Source organism: Macaca nemestrina, chromosome X (genome assembly GCF_043159975.1).
Source record: "Macaca nemestrina isolate mMacNem1 chromosome X, mMacNem.hap1, whole genome shotgun sequence".
Taxonomy (NCBI): domain Eukaryota; kingdom Metazoa; phylum Chordata; class Mammalia; order Primates; family Cercopithecidae; genus Macaca; species Macaca nemestrina.
This window is the reverse complement of record NC_092145.1, coordinates 89,507,156-89,514,849: the sequence shown is the minus strand read 5'-3', so window position 1 is coordinate 89,514,849 and position 7,694 is coordinate 89,507,156.

The window sequence follows — 7,694 nt, the reverse complement described above, 5'->3', positions numbered from 1 at the left end:
TGTTGATACATAGACTTCCTCTTCCACAACATCTCCACCTTTCAGTTCCTGACACCCACAAAGCTCCTTCATCTATTTTTTGGGCTGTTTACAAGTATTGGATGGTCTAATTCTCTCCAGCCTCTACCTAAAAGTGAAAATATAGGGATAGAAAACTGGCTTAGGATTTTGGATAACTTAAGTTTCATCCTTCCCAATTCTGCCACCTGATGCAAATCTCTTTGCTGCTCTGGCCTCAGTTTCCTCCAGCTATAAAATGGATTCATTGTAACTTGCCCTGCCCTCTGCCCAGGGCAGTTGGAGAACAGTCTTTGAAGGTTGGGTATAGATGTGTCTGCATGCAAAATAAGCTAGATGACATGTAGACCTGGTTTCCTAGAGAAATTAGATTGTGGGTATCAGAGCACTGAACAATGTATCTGGAAGATGAACATCCTTGTAGAACAACATGCAAGTGATTTCTCTGGTCTTGAGCTTGACAGCACAGTTAATTTTTGAAATATTCTATATAGCCCTGCTCATAGTATATTGCCTCTTTTTTTTTTTTTTTTGAGACAGAGTCTCGCTCTGTCGCCCAGGCTGGAGTGCAGTGGCCGGATCTCAGCTCACTGCAAGCTCCGCCTCCTGGGTTTACACCATTCTCCTGCCTCACACTCCCGAGTAGCTGGGACTACAGGCGCCCACCACCTCGCCCGGCTAGTTTTTTGTATTTTTTAGTAGAGACGGGGTTTCACCGTGTTAGCCAGGATGGTCTCGATCTTCTGACCTTGTGATCCGCCCGTCTCGGCCTCCCAAAGTGCTGGGATTACAGGCTTGAGTCACCGCGCCTGGCCAGTATATTGCCTCTTTAGGGAAATTCCTGTTTCTAACCTGAAACTCCTTCTCAGTTTGTTACCATATTCTTCCAGGGTTTTGAGGCTGGCTCTGGTTGCTCAAACAACATTTGGGAACCTCCGACTTGAAGGAAAATGACTAGCAAAGATGCTTCCCTAACCTTTTCATTCTCTGTTTTTGTTTGTTTGTTTTGTTTTGTTTTGTTTTGTTTTTGAGACAGTCTCACTCTGTCTCCCAGGTTGGAGTGCAGTGGCACGATCTCAACTCACTGCAACCTCCACCTCCTAGGTTCAAGCAATTCTCCTGCCTCAGCCTCCCAAGTAGCTTGGATTACAGGCACCAGTCACCATGCCTGGGTAATTTTTGTATTTTTAGTGGAGATGGGGTTTCACCATGTTGGCTAGGTTGGTCTCGAACTCCTGACCTTAAGTGATCCACCCGCCTCAGCCTCCCAAAATGCTGGGATTACAAGCGTGAGCCACTGTGCCTGGCCCATTCATTGCTTTTTGATCCTTTGAGGATATGCTGTCACTTGCTATCTTATGCTGTTTCCAGGGTTCTGTTTTAGAAGGGGTGTGGCACTCCTGCTTGAAAGTGAGGCCTGAACAGGGGATTATCTGGATTGTTGGGATGAGGACAAGAGGACAGAGTGTGTATAGAGTCCTCATTAGCTTTTTCAGGGTCCGTAATTTGAGTTCTGCACCCTAAAACTGACTACTCCAGCATCCTTTAGCATGGCTAGAGGAGTATTTAGGGGCTCTTTATCCCCAAATGTGAGATATAGCTGTGGCTGACTTGCTGGAGCAACTTCCCTTTAGGCTTCTTCACCTTTAAATCAGCAGTGGTGGAGAGCAGAGAGGAGCATTGGCCTAGACAGGCCCTGATATTATTTTTCCAGGGATAAGTGTCTGTCTCATGAATGCATACTTTAGCAGGGCCTATTCATTAGGTATCTTCTTGGTGGAGTGTTTTCATGGGAGTCGGAAAGAGCCTTCACACTTTGGTCTCCTGATCACTGAGGAGGAAGGACCTATCTATCCAGATGTTGAGGTGCCATCCTCTAGTTAGACTAGATGGCAGCACTACATGGGGTGAGGGGTTGTGGGGGTGGCCCCAGGCTGAGGGTTCAGCTTCTTGCCTTTTTTAAAGCTCCCTCTGTACAACCTTCTCTTTTCCTTTTATCCCTTAACTTCTTTTGTCTCTTGAATGTTCCTCACTCCTCTCATTCCCCAACAGCCCTCTCCACCATTCTTCCACTGTTTTGCTTCCTGCCTATCATTCCCTGGCCATAAGCATCCAAAATGAATACTCAGCTGGGCGCGGTGGCTAAGGCCTGCAATCCCAGCACTTTGTGAGGCCGAGGTGGGTGGATAGCTTGAGGTCAGGAGTTCCAGACTAGCCTGGCCAACATGGTGAAACCCTGTCTCTACTTAAAAAAAAAAAAAATAGCCAGGCATGATGGTGCGTGCCTGTAATCCTAGCTACTTGGGAGGCTGAGGCAGGAGAATCACTTGAACCTGGGAGGCAGATGTTGCAGTGAGCTGAGTCGGCACCACTGCACTCTGGCCTGGGGTGACAGAGCGAGACTGTCTTTCAAAAAAACAAAACAAAACAAAACAACAACAACAACAAAAAACCCTAAAATGAATACTTACAAATGCATTCACTTATACCCAGCTGTACAAAAGATGGCTCTCTAATTCCTGGGGGGAAGTCAAGTAAGGTGAAGAGGATACAGATGTTGTAGATCATTTCATTGTTCCCAGGGTCTTCATAACTCAACAGAGGTCCCAGTGAGAATTCAGAGATCAGGCTAGCCAACCTCGGTTGAGAAAGATCCCATGTCCTTCCCTTCCCTTCCCTTCCTTGCCTTTTTTTGTTTTTTCTCTTCCTTATTCTTACTCTTTTGAAAAATTCCTTGCTTTCCTTTTCTTTAAATATGACAAAGGCTCCCTCACCAGGGGTGACTTTCAAGAGCAGGGCCATGCAAGGAATAAGAGGACTGTATGGAAATGGTTATCTCCTCCTCACAATGTTTCTTTAACTGAAGAGAGAGCTAGGAAACCATTTCCATTCCTACTGCTTCTTTGGGTCTCCCCAGGGACAGATGGTTACTGTGAAAACCAGTGAGTGGATAGGCTGGTTGAGAGGAAGCCCCTGCTAGCAGAGTATAGAGGGCTGCATCCTGGATTAGGAGTCCAGAGCCCTTTATATATCCATGGGAGGGAGGTAAACAGGGAGAGAGGGAGAAGGAGGCAGAGGGAGAGAGAGGGAAAAGGAAATAGTAGATTCTAAGCTATGTCCTACAGAACCTTTTTCTTGCTTAGATGTAAGTCCAAGTCTGGCAAGGGCAGGGTGAGCAGCGGGAACAGTGGTGGGCATGGGGTGGGCACAAGAGTGCCTCTGTCCTCTGCACTGAGGATTCAAGTGAGGTGAGAACCAGACTTAGTGTCTCCACGAATCAAAAATATGGAGTGGAAAAGGAAAAAAATTAGTTGAAGGAACTTTTTGTTTGGTAAGCGTCATGCCAAGAAGCTCAGCTGATTGTTTTCCACTAAATTAATCAGATGAACCAATTTGACCAAAATGGACCATATGGTCTGCTTAGTTTTGATGTCATATAAACAATAACTTCTCCCTGGGCCCCAGTTTTCCTACTAATACTAGTCTTATGTATGATGCCTATTACTTATATAATTGCAACACTACAGAATTATTTCTTAGGTTAGTTTCTCTGGTTCAGGATACACTTCTCCCCCATCTTCAATTCCAAAAGAGCAGCTGCTCAGAGTTAGAAGAGAGCTCATTCCTTTTTTTCACAGCTGCTCAGAGCTAGAAGAGAGCTGCATTCCCCCGACCCACCCAATTTTTTTTTTTTTTTTTTGAGATGGAGTCTCACTCTCTTGCCCAGGCTGGAGTACGGTGGTGCAATCTCAGCTCACTGCAACTTCCACTTCCCGAGTTCAAGTGATTCTCATGCCTCAGCCTCCCCAGTAGCTAGAATTACAGGGGCCCACCATCACGATCAGCTAATGTTTGTATTTTTAGTAGCGATAGGGTTTTGCCATGCTGGCCAGGCTGGTCTCGAACTCCTGATCTCAGGAGATCCACACATCTCTGCCTATCAAAGTGCTGGGATTACAGGCGTGAGCCACTGCACCCAGGCACACATTCTTCCTCTTAAAATTTCATTCTCTGACATTCCAGTGAAGGATGAGGAGTTTATCTGCAACATGGCAGCTGTTAACCTGGAAGGTCTGCACAAAGTGGCCCAATTGGAGTAGCACTCCAGTTGGGATCAGACCCCAATGCTGCCTCCTCTAACCAACACCCAAACTTCTAATCCTAGGCTGGCTGGATAGCCTTCAAATCTTCTGGGTTCCATGAAGTTAGTTAGACTTTCCCTTTCCCTCCCACTTCCAGTCCTATCCCATCTCTCCCATCCTTTACCTGGCCCAGACACTTTTCCAGGATAAAGGCTTATTTTCAGCACTCTATCGCTTGTTATCTCTTTCTTTTGCTCAGGTGATTTTGCCCCCTCCCGCCTTGAGTCTTGATTTGGCTACAACATAAGAGGATGTCTGATGCAAACTATCTAAAATCATGTAAAAGCTTTCAACTTGGGAAACAGTAAGGTCCCCAAAGTCAGGTGCCAGCTCCTCTTTAAAGCCCTGGGTTCCTAGATCAAGCCCCATACCTAATAGGCTATGGGTTGAGGACAAAGTTTGCCTTAGATCAGAGTGATTTCCAAGTTGCTGCAGGTGTTTGAGTACCCAGTCACTGCAAATGGGCATTGAGGGGTACGCGGAGTTGGGCCTTGAGTATCAAAATGTGATTTTGACTAGAATGATCTGAGATCTATCCAGCATTGAGATTCTGCATCTAATCAACTTCATCTCTCTGAGCCTCAATTTCCTCATTTGCAAAATAGAGATAACTCTGCTGGGTGTAGTAGCTCACACCTGTAATCCCAGCACTTCAGGAGGCAGGAGGATCACCTGAGTCCAGGAGTTCAAGACCAACCTGGGCAACATAGAGAGACTCCATCTCTATTAGACAGAGAGAGGAGAGAGAGAGAGAGAGAGAGAGAGAGAGAGAGAGAGAGAGCGCTCTCCACATCCTGCCAACTTCACAGAGCTATGGGGGTGCTAATTAGATGGCTACCATAATAGGTGGTAACCTATTATGGCCAGATTGCCCTAGTATTCTAATTGTAAGATGTTGAAATGTAGCTGAAGTATATGAAATACTCCATGGATGTAAAGAGCTTATATAATGAGTATTAGAATAATCCCCGCTCCAGAATCAGCACCCCTTTGGGATGAGGGGACAACTTCAGGGGACAATGGCATTGTATGTTCCGGGTCTGAAGAGGGGAATAGATGGAAGAGAAACTTGTGGTCTGAGACCTTCGTGTGTGGAAAGTTGTCTTGCTTTACTCCTAGGAGTTCCAAGCCAACCAGGAAATTGATTTCTAAGATCACTTCATTTAAACATCATTTGGCCACATAAATTCCATCCCAGCCCACAAAATATGTTTTGACCCCTGCCTAAGCGCCTGTTACCCCCCACTGCTCTCCATTTTCCCTTCACTTATTATCCTTTCCTCCCCTCACCCAATTTTCTAAGCATCACAACCAGCCCGCCGGCAGCCAGCTCACTCAGGGCCTCATCCTTTGGACAAATTCCTAGAATTCACAGCCTAGATGGGAGAAAAATGAAGATTCATTTACCCCAGGACTCTTGCTTGATTTGTTGCTGAGCTTTTGCCTGATTTTCAGTCATCAGCCCCCAATTTTATTCCCAGAGCCAGCTAGGGCCAAGCCTCATTTTCCTGGGAGCCCAATTCCTCCCCCATTTTCCTTCCATCCAGGCATCAAGCCATAGGCCAAACGGGGGTCAAGGATGATGGCTCATTGGCAGGGCCAAGCAGGTGCCCCTGGCCTACATTCAGCCCTGGGGAGCTTTTTGTTTTCGCCTGAACTTCCAAGAATCTCAATTCCCAGATGAGGCATGCTGTCAGATCTTGGCATATGACACGAAACATGACCCCCTTTCCCTCTTCTGCCTAAGTCTGAATGTCCCTTTTCCTCTGACCTACAATGTAGAAGATTCTTGCTAAGAGCTGGATGAGGAAGGCTTTGTGGGGCCAGGCGGGGCCAGGGGGTGGTGGGTCGCATCAACTAGAGCGCAGTTCTATGTGCGAAGAGGGAAAAGTCCAGCTTCTGAACCTCCAAGATAGCTTGTTTAAAATTCCTATTGAAAGAATCTAGGGGTATTTACCTCTCAGCTCTGGACGCTGAGTTTTCAGACCTGCATATTTTGGGTAGAAGGGCCCGTGTCAGGCTGTGAAGCCAGTTCCTGGCAGGCCAAATGTGGCAAAGAACCATTCAGTAAAGCAGCCAGCCCAGCAACACAGGCCCAGAAGGCAGCCTTCAGAGCTGGTTCAGTTACAGAAGGTCTGAGACCCCTCTTCCAAGCCCCTTTAGGAAGCCTGACTCTGGCTTCCAAGCTGCCTGCTGTCCCCAGTACCTCTCTTTCTGGTGAAGACACTGAAGAACACGGTTGTGTCTTGTTTTCTGCCTGCAGCAGCTGGGGCTATTTGAATATTCTGTGGGATATTCCTGGAAGGTGACCTCCCTGGATCCTCCTCTTTCAGAGTCAAAGGCAAAGCAGGATGTGGCTGGGAATTACACTTTTAAGGAACGGCACCATTAGGTGACGCTAAGCCTCTTAGCCACTATGTGGCGCCATTTACCCATTTTTCTGTGCAAGGTTCGTGGGTGGTGGCTACATGCAAAGCAAACCAAATTTCAAAACTTGAAAATTTTTCAGGGATCTGGTTCTGACTAGGATCCTAACATGTTGAGGGTACTTAGGCAAATCTCTTGACCTCTAGGAGCCTCAGTTCCTCATTTTGTGAAATGAGAGACAGATAGGGAGTCCCTGAAGTCCCTTCCAGCTTCATCATTTTGCAACTATGTAAGTGAATTCCCAATGATCATCCAAGTGATGCAATTTTGGGCCTTTGGGTCACACAGAGGGTGGGTAAAAAAAAAAAAAAAAAAAAAAAAAAAAAAGGCGCACAAGGGCCAAGGCATGGGTTTGGGGATGAGGGTGAGAAGGGGGTGGTCATGGAAGCGGGGATCCTCTACAACACACTGGCCAGGATTTTTCTTGAGCCTTCCATGGCACTAGGGAAATGATAAGGGAGCCATTCATTTGCTTAGTAAACATTGATCACCAGCTAGATGCCAGGCACTGTGTGATAGAGGCAAGGCTGCGTTGGTGGGTGGGAGAGAAGTGAATGGTGGGTGGGACACCAAGATGAGTAAACCCCAAAGTGTTTACCAGCCAGTGGGGAATAGATGAGTAAACAAATAACCAGTACACAAGGGAGAATGGAGTCTGTGCTAAATAGAACTACAAACTGCTGGGGGTGACAGGGAGGAAGGAGTGATAAATTCTGACCAGATAAGAAAGGTCTCACCGAGGAAGAGCCATTTTAGCTGGGCTTTGAAAGATGAACAGATGTGTGTGTGGTGGGGGAGGGGTTCAGGAGGGGGAGGGAAAGGCAGGCATTATGCTGTTTTGGGGGAATAGGGAGTAGTCCAAGGTGGCAGGAGAAATGGAGTGGGAAACGAGTTCACAAAAATGGTTTGGGGCCAAATTCTGGATTTACGGAGACTTTTCACTTGGCCAGATAGGTACAAAGTGTATGGGACAGGCTCCCAAGATATGGACAGAGTTCTAGCCCTCTAGTATGGAGAGGGCAAGAGCCAGTACTTCACACATATACAAGGCCACCAAGGGTCGGTTAAGGTGAACAAGGCAGGCAGGCCTGACTGAAAGTATGGTAG